The following is a 23,791-nucleotide window of genomic DNA, read 5'->3' on the forward strand; positions in this document are numbered from 1 at the left end:
TTAATAAAATAAACGCAAAAATTGAATAAAAAATGCTTGCAATTTTCTTTAATAAGAGTGTCATTAAAAAATAATTTACTTTGAAAGTAATTTGAGGTCGAGGGCATCGAAGACTTAAACAATATATATATGTTAATATAATTATGTATCAAATGTAGCCTATTTTTTAAAACAACTCAAAATTAGCAACTGCTATCTTTGTACCAAATGCTCATTTTGAGACCTTAAGAACTCAACATTTGGGAAGCTTAAAATAAGTTCCACCTTAATCTATGCTCACATAATGATGAACACTCTGAGATCTCTTTTTTCTTTCAATTCCTAAGAAAGATAAGACAATGTCGTATTCTTTGATAAAGAGGCCTAACTCTTCATAAGGTAAATCATATCTACAAAGAACTGACCCTCTGAAACGACCCAATTAGACTTTTCATCTCTTTTTCTTTTCATCACAATCAATGCATTAATATTGAAGTACCTCGTTTTCTTTTTCATCATAAGTTCCTCTTAAAAATAAGGACAGATAAAAAAATCGGACACGAATGATGGCTATAAATGAGTAATAAATCCTTTAGGTTCGTGATTACGAAAGAATCTTCTCCAACTTAAAAAGCAATGAAATAAGAAGGTAGAAAACCTCATAAATACCTATCTCTTATTTCACCTAGGGGTTAAAACTCGGTTCAATATCGTATTTTTTTATTTCAGTTTGGTCTTAAGGGATTTTTTCTGGATCAATTTGAATCTATATTTTGATTCCGACCACAATAACAGACCATATACCGAAATTATGCATTTTCCTGCTATATGAGTTATTTAGTTTATGTAACACATTTAACTTAATACGACGTTATTGTAGGTTGAAGTCCACTAAAATGATTGTGGTAAAAAGGTTCCGGAAAAAATCGTTGGGGTAATATCATTGTGTTGTAAAATCGTCGTGTACAGTATCATCGTGAGACAAAATCATATTGAGTAATATTATCTAGGAGCAACATCATTCTAAGCATAATTATTGTGGGTAATTTCATGCAAGATAATATTATCGTGTGCAATTATATTCTATTCGAACAATCAGACTATGGAATGATAAAAAAAATCCATCGCAGCCACTTCCCTGAGCATCAGGGCACATTCAAATATCCAAAAATACACTCCACCCTGGCTCTCAGGTTGTACAGATAAAGTACAAGGCCCATACACTTATCAATGACTCATCTTATAATTCAATCCAGCCCACAAGTTGTTCAGGTGACCCACTGTGCCCCTGGGTCTTCACTACCCCTTTCCTGAGCATCCAAGAACCCTCTCCATATCCAAAAATACACCTCAGTTCTTAGGTTGTAGAGGTGAAGTTCTGGGACCCAAGGTAGCTTAAACTCCACCCACCCTCATTTCTAAGTATCAAGGACCCTTTCTAATTTGATACAATACATTCTAGCCCACTAGTTGTGTAGGTGAACTGTTGGGTCCGCAGGCAGGACGCCTCTCTGAGAATCACGTAACCAATTGGGGGGGTACTTTGGGATATTATAAGGGGTCCGTAATGCTTAAGAAAGCGGCAGTAAAGGAATTTAATAGGCATTGGGGTCCAGCTGTTCACCTGCACAATCTGTGGGGTGGGGTCTATTATATTTTTAAATCACACAATAGTTTGATTGGCTGAATATACTTAATATAATTACAATGTAATTGCACAAGATAAAATTGCTTACAATGTAATTCTACTTGATAATATTGCTTGTACAATGATAATGCTTCATGATGACATTACCCAAAAAACTTTTGTCTCCCAATGATAATGTACACCACGATTTTACCACACATCCATATTCCCCAAATGATTTTGTCTGCTACCTTTTTAACAGTACATTTAACCCATGCGCATAATTTTGAAACAGAGCTGACATTATCAACAATTCATCTATGTATCCGTCTAGAATGAATTTAAAATGAGACCAAACTAGACTGAATTATGTCCACTAATAATCAAAACGGTGTAGACCACCCTACGATTTTCAGACGAAAACCCAACACTAATTTATACATACATCTCTTTACGGTCTCAAGTCAGACACTCATGGTTAACTGCACATAATGTTAATAATTATGAGGATAATAATCATTTCACATGATAAAGTAAAAAAAAAGAAAGAAAAAATGGCCAATAAATGAAATTTATAGTCGAATGCAATTTGCACCTCGTTCAACATCTTTTTAGAGCCCTTTTTATTCGTTTGTAGTGCTTATATGTATGTAAGTATGTAGAATCGCGAAACCTTCACACAAATTAATTTTTTTAATTTTCTACACTAAAAAATTATTCCTAGTCTATTATCTCTTTTGCTTTAGAGCGATAATGTACGATAATAAATCTTCATTCGACTAAGAAAAACGTTTTATCAAAAATGGGGTTTCATAAATATTATGTTCATGTATATACATCTAATAAAATCCTTAGCCAGAACATCCATCATTTGAGTCATAAATGAAATGATGACGTATTTGTTCTAAATAAATTTATATGTACAAATGCATCCATTTTAATCAGTCAAATGGACTCTATCATGTACAATCGCCACTATTGCAACTCCCTCTAGTGTCAGAATATGGTATTTACATGCATACATACATATATGTAAGACTTATGATGAAAATTGCGTGTATTTTGGGGATGTTAACATGAAAGAAACCGAAAAACAACATGGCAACCCTGACAATTTGAAGAATGTTTTGGCAAAAAAAAGAGCAGCATAACTTTCATGACGTCTCATTGCATCAGCTACAAGCATCTGTGACAAAAAAAGGAGGGGGAAATTGAAAGAAACAAGGACATGACAATTATTACTTTGTTGTTGATCCTCAATTCTTCACTGAGTCCAACCAAGGACTCACAGTTAAAGCTCTCCAACAAATCCTCCAAGTTACTTAGCGTCTTTTATAAGCACACTCGAATGTTCACTAAGGTTTTGAATATCATTGAACTTATTAGAAAAGGAATTTCCCCTCTCAGGAGTCAAATAATAATGACAACAGTAGTGGAAAAGCAAATTCACTCTTCACATTACCAATTCCAAAAAAGCAAAATATACATCACTATTTACATTTTTCCTTGATGTATGTGAGCAGTTCATGCCATGGATCCTCAAATATGTAAATGTTGGCAGAAAAAGTTTTGATGTCCAATCATTTTATTGTATAATATGTAAGTATGTATGCGCCCTGTATATAATTTATTCAGTTATTTTATTTGTTGTTATTAAGGAATATGTTTGTTTTATCTTCTACGAGATGATCACTTATGCATAAATAACAAAGGCTCTCCCGGGTATTTGTTTGATTATTATTATAATTTATTTACATGAATGATTTGAATAAGAAGAAGTCCTTCTTGAGAAGAGAAATATGCCTAAGCAAACAAGTGACCATCTTATCAACCTACTAAATGTATAACTATAATAATGTACTTTATGATAAAATAGTGTTTCTTCTAACTTTTACATAGGATTACAAAATCGTGGTGAGTTTTATTTAAAAAAATAAAATATACCAATATACTTATCAGAGATGTGTCAAAATGTATACAAAATTTTAAATACCAAAAATTAATATAACAATCCAGACATTTGAAGAATACGGGGGAGCAGATCAGCTTAGATGTCATTACGTATAATTAAATCAGCTGGAAGCCTTTGTGAGAGTAAGTAAATAAACACAAATCCCACTCCGTATATGACAAGACCTGAAATAATTGCTATAAAATGAGAAAAATTGAATGGCTTGTATCAATCAGAGGATCTATCCATTAGCTTACTAATATACCCAAATATATTTAATATGAGACAATATTTTATAGTCTAAAACCCTTCATAGAAAAAGTTATAAAGTATTATAAAGATTGTTCTACAAAAATTGACCATCATTTACAAAAATCTCCGAGTCAACTTTAACTCACTGAAGCTTCATACCATTTAATATCATTTGAGAATGATTATCAACGTCCCCCCTACCAAACAACGCTAATGGTCCAAAGTACATCATTGTTCTCTGAGGTGAAATGGGTTGATATTTATAGTGTGTCACAAGTAAGGAAATTTGATTCTTATTAAAGAAAATTTATCCAATTTGAAAACGGGGCCCATGATCCCAAATACTTGCAATCTGAAGTAGTTGTATATATTTACTCGTCTACAACGATTCCTTATCCATGTGTCCTGATCATCAAACTTGATGGCACGTTTTCATATAGACATTATGTACACAGATATATATTATTTTATCAAGTTTCTCTTAATAATAATCATTATCGGGAATATGCATCATCGTTTTTTGTGAATAGAGATATGAGGAAGACAGTCACTTGATATTATGTATGAACACTACAAACATATATCATATGATTATTAGTATATTAACACTGTCTTTAATATTTAAATAGTAACTAATAAAGATAAAACCCTTTTTAAGCTTTTTATAAAGAAAATCCTAGAATTTAAGAATGAAAAATGAATCTTTGTGCGAAGGACGTAATAAACCATCACTGCATATTTCGTCACTTTGTCATTTCACGCTAAAACAACAACGGGAGATAACCACATATCTCAGAATTGGCTTATAAAATATAAAAGCCATATTTTTATAACAAAAGAAGAAAAAAACATATTACCGGGCCGTGCAGAATTTTTTACCGATTTTTGTTCAGAACATATCGCGAACAATAATGACATTTCGAATGACTTGAGAAACACTTTATTCATACATTTTTAGAATAATAAAATAGTTTGTGATCAAATTTAATCAATGTAGCCACCATTTGACTCAATGACACTGGTCAGGCGACGTCTGAAGCTGCCACAGACTTGCTGGAGGTAATCGGCGTCCATGGAGACCCAGGCCTTGTTGACAGCAGCCTTTAAGGCATTTATGTTCTTGTGTCGTTTTTTGCAGGCCTTGGTCTCCACGTGCACCTAGATAAAGAAGTCTAGTGGGCTAAGATCTGGGCTCTGAGGGGGCCAGTAGTCCTTGGGCCAAAAGTTCATGTTGTCCTTGACCTACTCCTGAGCTTTCTTGGAAGCGTGGGCGGGTGCTCCATCTTGTTGAAAAGCCCAAGGAGAGTTGCCGACTATGGATTTGATCCACAGAAGGACCTTGGACGCCAAAATCTTCACATAATCCTCCGTTGTTAATCTGAGCCAGTGGGGAACCATACCGGCTTCATGGCCTTCCCGTTGGATCTCCAAACATCTCCTAAGCTCTCAACACGGTCATTTTGCCTGTTGAAAACAGGATCGACCGTAAAAGTTTTCTCATCTGAAAAAATGATGATGCGTTCAGATGAGCTCTTGATATCATTCAAGATTTTCTTGGCACGCTCAAGTCTGACTTCTCACTGACGTTCAGTTACCAGAGGGCGTTCAGTACGCCTCAGGGACTTTCCTCCAGCCTTTTTCAATGCCCTTGAAACAGTTGATGTCGACGTTCCCATCTTTCTGGCCATGTCGGCAATGGACCTGTTGGGAGTCCTCTTGAACACTGCCTTTACTTGCCTTGTTGAGACAGTGGGCTTCCTGCCAGCCACAGGGGAATGCTTGAGATCACCCCCAGCCTCTAAGTGCTTGCAACGTTGTAAATTGTCTTCAACGAGACCCCAACCTGTTCCTTAATGTTGTTATGAGGTACTCCCGCTCGGAGGAGGGCTTCAATTTCGATCCTCTTTGTTTCCTGATTGGACATGGTCTCACGTGGAAGGATTTTTGTTTATTTTAACAGTAAAAATACGAAACAATCAGATTGGTTGCCACAAAACCTCTTAAAAAGTATATTTACATCATCGGTAAATAATTTTGCACGACCCGGTAGTATTTTATTAATAAAATTTGAAAAACTAAATAATAGTAATAAATATTGCTAAAATAAATCTACACACAAATTTTATTGATTTTGAAAGGAGAGTCTAATCAAATTTCTACACCTAATTTTGAAGAAAATACGTACCTACTCTCGCTAAATTAGTGAAACATAGGTTTTAGCTAAAAATAATTACTTTCACAAGCATCCAATATGGTTTGTTATGTTATAACAATGGTTATTTTTGTTTAAGACCCAGAAGCCGCCGTAGGTTATGGTGCAGGGAGCAGTAACCTCAAATGGAGGGAAATCTCCGATATTCCAGATACCTGATGGAGTCAAAATCAGTGGATTTGTTTACCTGGTCTTCACGAAGAGATATGTATTGCCGCGTGGTTCCAGTAGAATGGTGCTCCAGCACACACAGTATTTGTCAGCAATTTTGTGTAGAAAATTTTGATCACTTCAGGCAAAAAGGATTTTTACCCTCTTTCCTCACCACACTTATATGCCATTTTGCAAACTAGTGTTCAAATTCATAGAGCCAATAAGGATCGGTTGATGGTTGCAGGTAAGGTATCAAGGAAGGATATCCCAGTTGCACTAGTGCCTCCAAATGTTCAGGGCTGTTGTTAGAGCAGAAAGGAGTCATATTGAATAAACTTTAATTTAATACTAATAAAGAATATATTCTGGAAATTGAAGACTATAGAATATATATCATTATATCCATGTTATACTACTTTAGCGGGAGACTGTATATTTAATTTTTCTAAAACTATATCCCCATATCTCTGGAATTAAGGAACTGATTGATATAACATTTTAGGATTTCCAAAATTAAGTACATTGTGCGTAAGCAAGTCGTACCGCGTCAATTAAAGCTCCATAAAGTCGTTATTATTTGCAATCGATGCTTGGTTATAAAAAAGAAATTGTTTCAAAGTGTATCAGTTTTAATGCAGTGTACTATTGGTTGGGATACATAAACAAATAATAGCAATAGAGGGAACAAGACAACGAATGGCAGATATTCTTCCACGCCAATCACTCTGTAAAGGAGAGTGGGCATTTCGAATTGCTCTGTTGATGTTGTCGTAAGTTCAGGAAAGAGTCTCTCCAGGAAGACAGGAAGAGGAGAACACAACAAGATTGTTACTGAAGACTTATTGACCGGCGTGTTCTTTGAAATTGAAGTCAAGGACGCCCAAGTGGTAATGAAATAGGTTGTGAAGTCCTGATTTGATGCTAAAAAAATCCAAAAAGTGTTATTGTTGCCAACAAAACTCAGCATATTAACTCTAGCCTGTTGCAAGAAAAAAATCACCGATCTATGGCCTCCAAACTTGTGGCTCTCCTCATCACCGGAATTTTCACCACTGGACTATGGAATGTTGTGCTTCGTGTAGAGCAATACCTGCAAAGTCCCCCAACGCAATATTGATTCCTTGGATACCTTCGTTGAGAAGGAGTGGGCTGGTATATCCAATGACTACGTCATCAATGTGCGAAATAATTGTTGATATTTCAGGGTATAATTATAATAATAAATGACTTCTGATACTATGTAATACGTTGTTTCTAATGACATTGATGTAAATTTTATTATAAAAACGGTACTATTTGCTGAGGCAGGCTCTAATGTCTACATCCTGTTAAAAAAAAAGCTAATTTGGGGATATATCGTTACATTTTTTGTAATTTTTGAATATTTTGGCGTGAAATGAGCCCAATGCATTATACAGGATATATAGGAAATGAATGAATAAATGAACGTATAAGTACGTATGTAAGTATGCCATGATGTAATTAAATTAATTCCCTATTGCTATTGATAGAACCAAATAGAGTGATTGAAATTGGATGTTCGTTTGAGGTTAATATAAATATATATGAATATATAAATTGGTGGTCCTTATAATATTTCCCCTCCCTTTTTTAAGTACTAGAAAATCTTAAAATGTACTTGGATTTTTATTGCCATTATCATTACTGGCATTATTACTGCTTCACGGAAGGGTTCCTTCAACGAGTCTATTCATAGAATGGAAATAATAAAAAACTTTTAATAAATAAATGGAAACCTCGATCAGGGTTATTACTTTTATTATTGAGAACCCATATTTCTAGACCCAGTTATTTTTCTATTAATATAAGAGGTCGATTGAAACAAGACTACTAAGTACAAAAATATTTTCTTTTGAGAAGTAGGGGAGAGCACAGCTAGTTGGCGTTCATTTTTAGCTAGTTTCTACAAGTCTTACTCCAGCCCTTATGTAAGATAACCACCTAAGGGTGTGTTATATTAGCTACTGCTTTTCGTGAGTACACTGTGACTCATTCTCTAAATTCATTTTGTACTGAAGCTAAGTGTTACCCTAAATACGTAAGCTATTAATGCTTTTATGGAAATATAATACTATGCAAGAAAATGAATGTCTTGGAGTGCCCGTAGATGAAATCAAGTTTTAAAATTATATACCCTAAAAACTTGATTTTTTTAATAAGGCTTTAAAGACCAAACGGATATCTCTTGAAAGTTTTAATGGTCATATTCAAGTTCTATGGCTTAAGTAACAATAATAAATGTTGGGTTCAGCATGTGGACAAAATGATGTCGCATGGTGTAATCATTTTTGATTAATTTCATTGTTGAATGTTGTTAATCAGTTAAGTTTTTTTGTGAGATACTTTATATATATTGTACGTAGTCGAACCAAAGTCACGAAAATTCCAATTTAGTACAGTAACTTATATTCTAGACGTTGAGGTATATTTCAGTTCATTTATCTTCTAAACACAATCATCATATCTGTACAAAATCAAATCAAATAAAAAAAAGTTATCGTCAATTTAAAACATATATCACTTATAAGATTAAACATAATGAGTAAAATATTTTTAAGGTATAAATAAATATATATAATGTCATTTTCACGAAGGTTGGCAATTTCATGTCCTCCTCTCCTTCATATCTTCCAGCCCTCACAACTTGTATCACTCCGCCACACTTTCAACTAAATGGAATTAATGACGTTTCTTATTTCTGTCTTTTCTGTGACATATAGGACATCCAGGTTAGATTTTTCAGTCCCATTTTAGAGAGTGCATCCGCAGGTTTAGTGAAATATTAGCTTTTGGAATGAAAGAGTAGCGGAATCATGATAATTAAGGCAACAAAACCAAAAAAAAACAACAAAAACCAAAAAAACGAAGCAATACAGAGTCAAAAAACCTTAAAAAATGTCAAATCCTCGTAAGATGAAATACGAATTTGTGATATCACTTTAATTATGTTAGGCTTAATATCTTTAATAAGTTTATTTATAATTTATTATATATTTTCTTTATACCAAGTCGTGAATCAAAACTTGTTGCAGCACGACTAAATTACTAAAAATATGATTATTATGGAATTGAAAAGAGACAACTCAAAAATAATTTGTAATATGTTTTTACACAATCTTTAATAATATTTTCAATTCGATATGTCCTCCCTCACAAGCAATAACAGTTTCGACACGCTGGTGAAGAGATTGGCAGCTCTTGACGATGAAGGATGTGTCAATCGCCTACCACGCTGTCCTGATGGCAGCTCTGACCGAATCAAAGTTTGAATGAGAGGAACGGCAGACATTCTCCTCGATGGTGGTTAATGCTAGGGCTGAAGGAGCCCTACATGTAAGAAGGCCATAAGTCAGCTGTTGTTGAAGAAGTTTTGTTTCTTCTTGGCTGTGTGGGACTGTAATGGACTTTTAAATATTGTAGGTAGTCCAAACGGAGATGCCAACAGTTTCTGCTGCCTTGACTCGGACAGCAGTTCAGAGGTGACGTTGGCCTTTTGTTGTTTTTCCACCATTTTTTCCTTTTAGAGACATGGGATAAAACCAAAACTTGTTTGTTTTTGTTTCAGGTATGATTTGGTTCTGTAGAGAATTAAATTGTAATTAATGTTACTCCAAGTTATGGGCCCCTACTCTGTCCATTTACATATGTTGATTAGATTATTTAAAATGTATATTTTGATTTCAATGGTACGACTATTTATCAATACTCACTACGAGTTTCTAACATTCCCCATCCATAGTCTCAATATCCCTTCTACAAGCTGAGTAATATGCCCAAAAGAGAAAAGTTTGCTAAAAAGCCCTACTCTCCCCCTCTCGTATTATACTTTTAATGAGGCTCTGAAATGATTGCAGTATTAATATTAAACATATCTTCTACCTTACATACATATTACATATGTATATATTTATTTGAGCAAAGTGTTTTTGCAACAATTTTCCCTCTGTTTTCACATTACTCTCAAATGGCGTTATCCTTCCATGTATTTATTGTATAAATAAATATATATACGTTTTTAGATGTAGGTATAATATATATATTATCTCACAATTAGTGATTGTTTAATGACCCATTGTAAAGTACATATACTTATTGTTTTTTGCCAAAGATAAAATATGAATATGAAGAAAGGCTGTCAGTCAGGCAGTAAGAGAAGTCGTGAAATTACTATTAAAAGACTTGCCAGTAGGTGAATACTATTGTTGAGACTAAGTTTAAAACCGATTTTTTTCTCGGTTCGGTCTTAAATGATTTTTTCTTGACTGATGAGGACCGATGTTTTGGTCCAGACTGCAATCTCAGACCGTAAACCGAAACTTAATCGTTGTCAAACCGTACACCAACTTTTTTTTCTTGTCTCCATGTATAAACTGATTATTATCTCCGCTATTCTTATTTATGATTTGTTCAATACAAGGTCTAATTACGTGGAGGACGTTGTAAGTTTGTCTCTTATTGAGCCTTCGAAGGTGGGGCTTTAGAGTCGATCCGTGGACTGAGGGATGAGTGTGGTGGAGATATTTATGTAAGGCACCATATAATTACTTTCCAGAATATCTTGTACAGGAGTTGCAGTTTGCCATTCTGGCTCTTCTATTCTCCTCCGGTATTTTTATTCTTGAACATCGATGAATGAGTAATTAGTGAATTCTCAATATAATGCAATTATTTTTAAACTTAATTTTCCATCTGTAATCATATCTCGTGTTCAAACTTATTATTTGTTACCTAACTAAAGGGTTTATATATATTATTACACAATAAAGTATGCATAAACTGTGGTGTGTACACCTTTCAAGATCATCGGCAGTACTAATTATCTCGAAAAAGTCGAATCACTCTACATGTACTTCAATAATATGGTAACCGGAAGTTACACCCTATGCAGTTCAGCACAAATAATTTTCGTCCTGCAGAAGTTACACCCTCATACATAAATTATAGCATAAATGTATCTTATGGAATCGACGTAGCTCATGGACAACGCACTCAGAAGAAGTTATTTTCTTGAACTTAATGTGTGTACGTTTGCGCGTAGGCGATTCCTAGAGAAATAAACATATATCATGTATATGGATTTCACTAAAAGATTCCTAGGTTAGATGGAGTAAATATAATACTTCACATACAACATTGTAATTAATTCTGAAATCATGCATTTTAATTCAATTTGGATGTAGTAATTCATACATTGGTTTTACTGGGGAGGGACACAAGAATTAATTAAGGCTTTGATATATATAGCAGGGCTATTCCTTATATTAGTATCAAAGTTAGAAGTAAGATTAGTTCAGAGCATTGTTTTCATATTATTCTTATGAATCCTTATACGTTTTTGAGACTTACGCTAATTGAGTAGTGTAAGAAAACTTTAAATTGTAAATTTACAAATATAATTTGTAAAATAACGAAAGGAAAATTTACCTTAATAAAATACGACAAAGAATGAATTTCTTCTTCCTTTTGCTTTCTCACCTATACTTTAATATTTCATCATAGCTAATTAAAAGGATTTTCAAAACTAAAAAAGGTTGTTTTTGCTACATTTTTTTGTTTAGTAAAAATTGTTGGATAATTAAAATTAAAATATCCAACCGGGATTTAAAAGTTCTAGTTAACGGCCATTGTTGGATAAAGTTGCTAAAACAGAGAATTATTTATCGAGGAAACATTCCAAATTTATTGGAATAAATTTCCTGTTGCATCTACTTGATATCATTTATTGGACTTTGTGATTGATTACCTCTATTCGAATAGCCCTAGCAAGGTTCGGATCTGTGACCACTACTCAAATCTATTTTTGAGGTCCTAACTTGTGGATTGTTGTTTACCTTTTCTTTAACCATTCTCAATGATAAATAGTAGTAATAATAAATGATAACACATTCGTATATAATGTGTACAGACGTTTCTTGCTCTTTGCTACAGAACTTGCAATCTACACTCTCACCTCAGACCAAATTTCTTTAAAGGACGCAACTATTTTGATTCACTAAGAGAAATACTACGGAATATTAATATTAGGGTTATATCTGAAAACCCTAGACCGTGTTGAAACTTTAATAATGAATAGTAAATCGAAATAATTCGGTGCTGTAAAGCATTTCTGTCTAGAAGTGTCTCAAAAAAAAATAAAAAAAAATTGGTCTGGATTGGTCTTACAAAAAAAATGTGTCTACGGTTTGAAAATGATTACCACTCAGGCTACCCTCTAAGATGGGGGCATGGAACAAATTATCGTCCCAAATTGGTATAGAAAAAATCACTTAATACTATACTAAAAATAAATTTGGTCTTGGACCGAGTCTCAACACTATTAAGTACAAATAGGAGGTATGTTCAAAAAGTAAAGGGACTTAGTATTTGTTTAAGAAAAAATATTTATTTATTCATTAATATTTATGTTGTCTCCTTCAAAATAATCCCCCTTAGATACAATATACTTGTACCAACGCCTTTTCCAATCCTCATAGCACTTCTCATAATCACTTTTTGGTATAGCCTTGAGCTCTTACAGCGATGTGGACTGTATCTCATCAATCGCTGCAATCTCCATCCTTTCATAGGTATCTTCAGTTTTGGTTGGATGAGGCATGATTGTAGTGCTGTTTTTGGCCAAAAATGAAAGGATTATTTTGGCCAAAAATAATCAGATTCAGTTTCGCGGACACTCGTCTCATGCACAAGAATGTTCGAAAAAAAAATATTGTACGAGCCAACCGATATGTCAATATCCTCAGCAACATTTCTGATCGTGATTCGACGTTTTTTAAAATCAATTTTCTTTACTGCTACAACATTTTCATCTGTTGTAGACGTGTTTGGGTGTCCAGATTGAGGCTTGCCATTGGCATCTTACTGGCCATACTGGAAGTGTTATACTCTTAAGATAGAGGGCATCATTCGCAAAATAAAATTAATTTATATTCAAACAGATACAACTGGAAATCTATTCCAATAAATTTGGAATGTTTTCTCGATGAATAACTGCTGTAAACATTTTTTTAAGTTCAGAACAGTTTCACTGTACTCTATGCTCAATATTTCAAGTGTTTTGGGAGCAATTAATTTCATTTTTTACATAAAATTTCATATAAAGTCTTTGATTCATGTTTTTCAATGGCAAAAAATCGGCAAACACGCAAAATACTTAAAACCGTTATGCCTTGCTCAAACAAACTGAACATATTAAATAGCTGAACCAGTAAATATATCTTCGTGGCGGATGTACTAATATCAAAAATTAAACATACCAAATCTACTTTACCTGCAAAATTTGAGAAGTGACCTAACTTCTTGAACACACCTCGTATCTAGAATCGAAATTCCACACAAATATATATTGCAAAGAATGATGATATATTTGTATGTCTTGAAATTTGAAATATTTGATAGTATAAAATATAAAAATATTTTTAAGGATTATCCTTCCTGGAAATGAGGACAGTTCGATGTACATATATGTTTATTGTACATATACGTATGTATGCTCGATTCGTAATATATTTTTGTTAAAAAAAAGAGATAGAATTTACGCATGAGTTGTCTCTTACGTTTTACGACTTTTTCCCTGTCGTCATCATCATGCACATGTCAAAACCATTCCCCTCTTTTCATCTCCTAGGATGATTCACCCCTCTCTTTCCTTGCAACCATTTACTTGCTCTGTAGCCGTCAAAAACTATGATTCATGAAATCAGCTTTAATAGTATTACGACTTAGGAAATGATAAAGGCATAAACACTTTGTTAAAAGACTCCGTTTTCTTTTTATGGAAGTAAATTATTTAAGCCAATTATTGTAAACTATGGATCAAAGAAGATTAAGAAAAAGATGCTAAAATATGCTCAAGTCCATTGTTATGTGCTTAACTCTAACCAATATTCTTTTGCAGAAAAAATAAAAATTGACAAAAGTATATATTATTTTAATATATTCAAGACTAGCATTTAATTTTAATTTATATAGAAAAAAAAGCAAAATTGTCAAATTTTTTTTTGTTAAAGTAAAATGACATTTTCTATCATAACGTTGCATTGGAGCAATAATATCAAAAAGTATATAACCTGCAAGGAATGTCGTGTTAATAGATGTTTAAGGATAAACATTAATATATTTCAGCATCGGAAATACTGGAGTTTACCTGCCACACGATTGTTTTCCTTCTTTCAGTTGCAATATCCTTTGTATAATTATTTCTATGAGCTTGTAAGTAAATTATTTATTATTAGAAAAATAAATAATAATTGAGTTTAATGAAATGAAATTTCATATTAAATAACGATTATGGAATGTGTAATAATATTATTTCATTTTTGTAGCAATTATGAACCTTCATAATGTTGCTTGAGGGGAACCTTCCCCAATTTTTTTTTCTTAGGAAATGTTTCTTATAGTCAAAACATTGCAAAAAAGAAAGTGAACTTTTATTATTTCACCTATTTTTAATTCATGAGATAAATTGTTAAGGATTTCTGGATTAGGAAATAAAGTTTTAATTTATTAAAATATTTTGTTGGTGCTCCTATTCAAAAATTAAAAATCCATGGACAATTATAGTGGAATACTGCCTGATTATTTTCCATATTAACTCAATCATAAGTAGACAAAACCATAAATATTGAAGAATAAATCCTATAATATTTCAGAATAAACCAGAAATTATGAAGATAAATCAGAAGTTGAGATTGAGAGAGGAGAAAAAAATTGTAAAAAAAGAAAAAAAAAAGCTCATAATTTTTACAATCATTAATTTACTCCACCACTTTATACTACGTTATCAAATTTGAATCTAATTTTCCTAGTTGGATTGTAAAGGGTCCATAAACACATTTTCCACTCATGGGACATTTGTGATTAGAAACATTTCCAAGGCACACAATCCCAAATAAATAAGTATAAACCTAACATGTTTGTATAACAAATAAGGATGATGATATGTGTTGTGCCACTGTCGGCTATAATGAACAGAATGCAGCGTCTGCCCACCTTCAGTGTAACACTTAAGCTTTCCCCTGGGAAATAAAGAGATATAGTCGTAGTGGGATGGGGGAGAGGCTGATTTGAAACTATTTTTCCTTCTTATTAATCCTAAATTTTGTGCATTCTCACGTGAACTACATAGTTGAAAATAATTTGATCTACAAGTATGCTTTAAAAAAAAAAATAACCTGGGCACTCTGACGATTTGAAAAATGTTTGGGTAGTAGTATAGCTGTCATGACGTTTTATTAAATGGGGAAATATCCTCAAATCCCACTCCACTCCCTATCTAGCAATGATATAGGCAGAAATTATTCCAATGTTGATCCTCAATTCTACTCCGAGTCCAATCCATGACTTACATTTGTTACTCTTCAAGAAATCCTTAGGGTTATTTTTTTTTGTTTCTTTCACGCACTAGTGAATACTTTATTATTATATGTTCTCTCTTCAAGAATAAAATAATACTGACAACAGCTTTTAAAATAAATAACAGCTTTCAGGTTGCAACTTTCATTATTCCATTATCATATTTTTTTCATTTATAGTTGTACCTAAAATATGATCCATGTTGCCCGTGTCTCAACCTCCTTTAATTGGCTTTGCTATTGCAGGAGCTGACATTTTACCTCTGTTTACTTACCTAAAATATAATTTAGTACCTCTGCTTCCGCGGCACATATGTTGAGCACCCCTGGTGTGGAGTATATTATATCTTAGAGGTGTTCAGACATACTTTCACGCTTGGTAATTTCACATCACTGACTGATTTTCTGTTTAGTAATAATATCAAGTACTTCTTTTATAAATATATACATAGTTTACTTATATTTACATACAAGTAAGATTCACTTAAAAAAATATATACCTTAAATTATTCATTCATATACGTCACTAATTGGATGACGTAAAAACATTTTTTTTCATTCGTATTTTGATCTGAAAATAAATAAGACCTCTATCTCCACTCAAATCATTTTATTGAATGAATGCCTTTTCAATGGAATTAAGTGAAAGCTTAGAACGTAATATTAGTTCATCACATAAAAAATACGTAGATACATACATATGTACTATAAGTATAATCTATGGTTTACCTCCAGCGATCCCAGAATTTATCGGAGTTTATCACATATGAGAAATTCCCAGGAAATGCCACATTAACCTCCGTTAATGAACATGGATTAAAAGTTAAGCTTAATAATAAGCAAATTTTATTTTTTGGTACACAGTTGACATAGAATCAAAATTATGCTAATAAATAAAAACAACAATAGGATAGGGTATTAACAAAATATAATTTGTGGTTATTATAGTTTAAAGGCTATAATTTCATTTTCGATAAAAACTTATATTAATTATTCTTTAATTATAACGAACTTTAAGTAATAAAAATTTACTTATTAATTTTGATGAGATTGAGTGTGATATATGGGATATCAGTTGAATTACATTTGTAACATGTTGTATACATTAAAATAATAAAAAGAGAGAAATAGACAAAGCCAAACAATGAGTTAAAAGTGAACAAATTAATCAAATTCACAAAACCTTGATTAAAAATTGCAAAATTGGCAAATACTTCCAAGATAATACATTTATGCAACAGTAAAAGGGACATTTGTTCCGAAAGATGTTTCATTTCCAGTATTAAAATCTATTTTATCATAATTGGGGTACTTTGGGGTATATTTGACAACTGCTACAACACTAAAAAAAAGGGTTGAGAATCCCTGCCCTAGTACATAGGTACATAAAGCCTAAAATTGTATTATAAGTGTGCAAATGTGTATGAGAGAACATCTCCTTAGGGAGAGTTTGTTTATTTAAATGTTGTTGTTTATTTTGGTTCCTTCCTCTAGGAGGATTTTATGAAATGAAGATATTGTGTGTATTTTTCTCAAGAACTTTTTGGAAATGGATTAGGATATATGTATACCTATATAAAGATAAATAGACCAAGTATATGTATGTACATGAATGGAGTAATAAGTGAGTGAGCAAAAAATAAAAGAATCTTCTCTTCACTAAAGGCCATTTAAAAGGGTCAGGCATGAATGTGAATGATGTAGAAAGAATGAAATTAAGGGGGTGCAAAAGGGGGGGGGGAGAATGATTATCACTTAGTTCTCTTCGTACAAAGCATGGAATCACGCTTGAAGAAACACAAAGTAAAGGGATTTGAATATTTCCTTTTTGTTATACATACATATAGGAAAAAAAAAGTATAGATATGAGGGAAGGCTTTTTATTGGAGGAGTGGGTGTGGTCCTTGGACTCAAATTCAAGAAAATGAAGGATCATAATATATAAAATAGTAATATCTATAACAATAATAAGATATCTATACATAGAATACAAAAAGAATTGATGAGCTGTAGAGACGATAAATCTCTTATATATATGTTATATATATATTCCATTAAGGAAATAAAAAAATATATATATGTATTTATTATTGATTTGTTTGAATCGAAAGTTTAAAAAAAAAAAAAAAACTCAAAATAATAATGACACAATACTGCAGACTCATTCTGACCTCGTTAGGGTTGTTTTAAGAGCTCCTATATTGTACGTACTCATTCTTTCCTTTAGTAAATAAGGAATACTGTAAAATTTAAGTAATTTTTTGATATTTTAAGAAGAAAGAATATCTTTTAAGCTTTTCTTTCCCATATATCGTCAAATTTTTTTAAAGACGATGGACTTGACTCAACCAACACAATAGAACATAGATGTTTAGAGGTTCAATAACATTTAATCGATTTTGACTCCATTGGAGACCTCTTCAAAAATAATAATATAACAATATTTTAAATTCCTAAGTTTTTACGAAAAAATAAAAACATTATAATTTAAAAATATGAATATATAAAATAGTATATCAATAATATTAACCAGTACATTACTATAATATCTTAATGTTTTCCGTTTACAGGATCTTAACCTGACATAAATTCAGGATGATATTTTAAAAACAGTGATTTAAAATACCAAAACAAAAAAAAACTGATTCATAGTAAATTAAATGAACGTCCAATTCAATGTCTATTGTCTATATTATCAATTTTCATTTTAGATTTTGGTAAGAGAAATAGTTTGAATGAGTGTTGTTCTTAAGAGAAGATAAATTGGTCCTAGGGATAGTTTTTTTAATTGAATGCAAATGAAAGGAAACAATAGGCTGAGAATGCTTTTAGCGGGTAAATCGAAACAAAATCAGATAAATAAATAAAAAGATAGGGTTGGCTTTAAAGGGTCTGTCGAGGATATAATCAAAGGGCTTAATAAGATGACAGACTATTGATTATTTTGGTTGAAGTAGAGAGTGTTTTCCAGCTTACTAATCTTGTGTAGTTTATATGGTAGAACATCGGAAGAGATAACTTGTTTCTTCTCTAAACAATCACTGGAGACTTCCCAACATTTTTTTAGTTTTAGTGTACTAATATATGTAATAAGTATAATGCACCAATTGACTGAGATTTTTTTTTTCAATATTAAGATAAGTCTTGAGCATAAATACTTGTGTTATTTTTATACCGGGCCATATCAAGTTGAAATAAATTACATCACTACAAAAGTACAATTTCGGATATATAAATATAGATGCCCAAGAACAACGTTGCCCAAGGATTTTACGATAATACTGTTTTTATAAAATATTAAGTTCGAATACAGTTGTACCGAGGTACAAAAAAAATAATATGTATATATATAATTTCATAATTATTGCGAATAGTCCTGGGATTGGTTCTTTCAGAGCTTGCAGTTTCCACTTTTTGGAGTTTCTGTAATTAAATTTTTTTTTGATTTAATTCTGTTTTTGAATCTTATAAATGTGTGAGTTTTTTTAGTAAATTCCTAATTTTTATTTCCTTTTTCCAAGTATTAAATGTGCATTATATGACTATATGCGTGCCCGGAAACATACTCTGGGGAAAATGGCCCGTGGAAGATTTCCCTCGAGAAAATTTCCATGGAGGAAAATTGCCAGTTAGAAAAATTGCCCGTATTTTCTTCAAACTTCCTGATGAATAATAATACATTATTCATTCCCTTAGTATTATTTATGAAAAATATCTAAATATATTTTTTTTGTTCCATCCCCAAAGGAAGTACCTTCAAGTGTGGGTAATATTATTGCAACACAATTTCCTTGCATTTTTTAAATTCAGTTCAGTCTTTTTGAAATAGATCGAGGGAAATGGTTGGTGGTGGGGGAGTGGGGCAATAAATATCTTATGTCCTCTTGTTTTAAGGTTGAATATCCTACTCCCTCGGATTGGCCGGGGGTTGTGCGGTATTGGTAAAAACTACCGCCAATTCATCCAAAACATCCAAGGAATCCCTCCAATACCAAAAAAAAAGTTGCAAGGAAATTTTCTTGTAATAATATTACTCATACTTGAAGTTAACACTTGGAGGACGGGGAAAAAGAAATTTGTTTATATATTTGTCATTAATAATATTAAGCAAATTTATAATGTGCTATTATTCACCATAAAGTTTGAACAAAATACAAGCAAATTTCCCTCTATGGCAATTTTCTCCAGGGCATTTTTCCTAGTACCGATATAAATCAATCTAGCAAAGTTGGTTTGTCTGTGGAGGAATCATTTTTAAAGAACAATCTTGTATAGCTAATGTTCATTGCATCGCTATTAAAAAAGAAAAGAAAACAAGAGAAGTTATATAAAATAATGAATGTGATTTTAAAAGAGGTTTAACAACGTGCATATGTAGCTACAACTCAACATGCTATATAAAAAAAAATTGAGTACACATCTAGTAGGACGGTTACGGTATGGGGTTGTACCACAGTTCGGCCAGCTTTTACCAGAGCAATTGCTTTGTTTATATTTTTTTACAAAATCAAACATATATTTTGACTCTTAATATTGTGGCCTAAATATTTAGGGAACTAATATTAATGATTTCTTCGATTCTTTATTTTTAGTTATTTCGAAGTAATCTGTATTGATAAAAAAACACATTTCATTTATGCACCATCAACCAAAAAATAGTTATGGATAGAAAATTTGATATGGAGATATGATGAATCCCCGCCTACTAAACAAGCCTACATGGCAGACCTACGCAGAAATAAAACATTATCAAATAGAAATTGAAAAAGTTTACTTACAAAATGATTAAATCCATCCCAGTTGACGGAAACGCAGAGGTATGGTAGAGATATAATTTAAATAAATTTTTAAATAATACTTCACAACTACAAGTACGTTTGTATCAATTGAAATAATTTTTTCGTCAGTTAACGATGTTGTGACACTAATCAATTCATGTCTATTATAGGAAATATAGATAAGCTAATCTTTTTGTCAAAAAATATTATTACTGAACCCATGCATAAATATCAATCTTTGTTTTTTTTAGCTAAGTTAAGTATATTTAGGAATCATTTATTTGTACAGAAAATAAATTATTAAAAAATAAAATATCGAAAAAACATGAAAAACTACATTGATTATATCTACTACAGACTTTAGACATAAGATAAAAGTTGTTCAGAACATTGAGCTACGTACTTAAGTTAATGTGAATTTATTATTGTGTGTATGGACATAAAAAGAAAGAAAAGACTCAAAACGTAAAAGATTGTTGTTCTACTAAAGTTTCATTACTCAAAACATTTCGTTGTTTTGTTGGGCATCATTTATTTTCCATGCATACACCGCATCATTTCCAAAGCATTAAGCATATTAACTTTAAATAGAGTGATTATTCAATTTGTATTTAACGTTTAACTAAAATAGTTATAGATTTATGATAGTATAAAATAATGCATGCCGAATTTCTGGGGTATACTTTTCTTGGTGTAAAACCTTGAGAAATCCGGGAAAATATTCTCCTGACAGAAAATATAAGTAACATCATGATATTGGCTCGAATAATGCAAAACTATGTTCATACAATGTATTCTTTCTCTTATATTTTTAAAATAATTTTACAAGTTTTATATATATATATATAAGCCTCAGGTTTTGATTCATCTACATATGAACTCTAGGTATTTATCGATAAGTATTATTGCATACCCTAAATGATTTGATATATAGTTTATTTCAAAGATATTTATTGATTGAAATAGTTGATTGACTGATTTATAAAACTTTTATTCGTTTTATTATTAAAGATATTTGAGTGAAAGCACTTGTTCAAAAAGATTTGCCCTTTAATTATTATTAATAATGATATATAGTCGTGTACTATCAGAGCATTTCTGACTAATTGAAGGTCAATAATGATTATGTATCAGGTTAAACGCTCCAAAAATGCTATGCTATTATTGCTGTTGATGGTCTAGCTCTTTTTGAGGTAATCAATTAATATTATACCATGCCCATTAGGGTGCATCAGACCCTCAAAGTAAAAAAATACTGACTTGGCAGTATGATAAAAAGGTTCAACCTATAATAAAAACACACTGTATGAAATATTTTTATTCAAATAACTTTTACTGGTGTCATCTTAAGTATTTTGAAATGAGAATATTATAGTTTAGGGTTATATCTTCAGTGGGATACAAAACTTATGGGTACTTTAACAATCAAGATTGTTAATGAAGAGCGGCAGACCGTATCGATCAGTGATGGGATTCCATCTAACAAAACAGGTGCTGACCGACGGTCAGGAAACATTATAACAGAAATGAAAAAACACGGAAATGTAAAAAATCAGTTGTATCGAGGGTGTTTGACTCAAATGCCTGTGACACAAGTCGTGGTAGAGTTGCTTGTATTTGTATTCAAAAGCCCTTAGGACGGCTGGATGTTTGAAGTTGCGGGTTTCTTTTACAACACAATATATTATCATTGTCAATTGATACCATTTATTCCAAATATCAGAGTGAGAAGTTATATATCTATGTCAATTTTGTATGTTTCAATTCAAGTTTATGACACAGTTCATAGTGGAACACATGTACAAGAGCTGTGGATATCCTGGGAATGATTTGTGTCTGTAACAGAAATCCAAGCAATATAAAGTAATCAATCTAACCGTGTCTAAGAGTACAATATCTGCTTTATCTCGTCATCTGTGCTATTTAACCCCGGAAAAAGGTAAACTTGCCCTATCAGTGATTTAACTCCATCAAGTGAGCGATACTATATTGCTAAGAGTCTCATAGTAATGAAGTATAAACTCGGTAGCAGGCAGGTCATAGATATACATATATTGCTTTGGTATAGGTTTTGGAAAAACAAGTTTTCCAATAAACATAACACAGTCTACGACACTTGCAGATTTAGTTTCATGCAGCTCATTAATTTGTCGCTCTATTTGTGTTCCAAATGAAAGAACAATTCCATTATGTCATTAATGACTGTACAAAATTAGAAGAATGTTTTACATGTAATAAAAACATATATGATTACGTACGAGAAAGCTAATGTCATAGGGAGTAAACATGAGTAGCTTTGAAGATTATCACTTTGTAGTACCTTTGATTTGTTTATTTTGGACTTTGACCATCAAAAAAATTAATTCTAGTAGTTTTTTATTAACATCGAAAACAAATAATACTATTTGAAGTCTCATGTATTGTGCAAGAAAGTATTAACAGGAAATATATCTTTATCATTTAAATCACTTTTGCCTCATTTATTTAGTTAATGGACATGAATCTTGTTATATTCCAATTCTTTAACCTTTGGTGTGGGCCCGGTAAATGTTACCCAAAATTTATGAAATTTCTACAAAACAAAAAAATTATGAAGTAAAACACGTTTGGTATACCTTTATAACGAAATAAAAACATTTTTAAAATCATGGGGGTTTGATGCACCATAGTACCCATATGTTTTGAATACCACTGAAGTGATGCAATTTCTTTTGAAAAAACAAAATAAATGGTTAGCATTGCTTGCCATATTAAACTAACCATATACTATAATTTTCTCATTTCAAAATGCTAAATGTGAAATCGGTAAAATTTATTCTAATTTATAAATATCTCATAATGTGTGTTTTTATTATAGGATGAACATTTTTATCATACCACCTAAGCAATATTTTTTATTTGTGGCTAGGGTCTCTAATGCCCCCTAATGCATATTGCACATGCTATAGCATTCCCAGTAGGCTTTGCGTCTTTCCACCCTTTAGATTCGGGTTATCAACTGCAGTCTACTTGACTGATTGTCGATTGGATTCTGAAGTGTAGCGATGGAGCCATGTTTCATCAATAGTCCAATATTGTCTAAAAAAATCGTATTTATTATGGTTGTATTTCGCTATAAATTTCTCTGAATCAATAATAATTGCTTTTGATCGATTGTGAGCTCGCGTGGCACCTACTTAGTACATAAATTTTGCATATCCCAAAGGTTCATGCTTAATATATGTAACAGACTCCTTTGATACCTGTAGTATCTCAGTTAAGTCAATCAAATTCCCTTTAAGATTTTTCAACAGTATTTTTTTTTTTTACAAAAAAGCAATGCTTCATTATCACACGAAAATCTTTTTTATCAATTTTTTTAACAATAACAAAAGTTAACGTGTATGGTGGAAAGTTTGATACTAACTATTACTCTCTTTTTACGAAAGAGTAATGTCTCTGGTGTTTTTTCCTGAATTTGCAACGGAA

The 23,791-nt window shown here is 31.9% G+C and overlaps 1 long non-coding RNA gene across 1 annotated transcript; it reads right to left on the bottom strand.

Moving 5' to 3' along the window:
• Positions 1-18,217: 18,217 nt before the first annotated feature.
• LOC139905940 (uncharacterized) lies at positions 18,218-20,511 on the bottom strand. The gene is made up of 2 exons (XR_011781099.1): positions 20,324-20,511; positions 18,218-18,968 (listed from the first exon to the last, which is right to left on the bottom strand). It is a non-coding gene; the product is annotated as an uncharacterized lncRNA (long non-coding RNA).
• Positions 20,512-23,791: the final 3,280 nt, after the last annotated feature.

Source organism: Lepeophtheirus salmonis, chromosome 7 (genome assembly GCF_016086655.4).
Source record: "Lepeophtheirus salmonis chromosome 7, UVic_Lsal_1.4, whole genome shotgun sequence".
Taxonomy (NCBI): domain Eukaryota; kingdom Metazoa; phylum Arthropoda; class Copepoda; order Siphonostomatoida; family Caligidae; genus Lepeophtheirus; species Lepeophtheirus salmonis.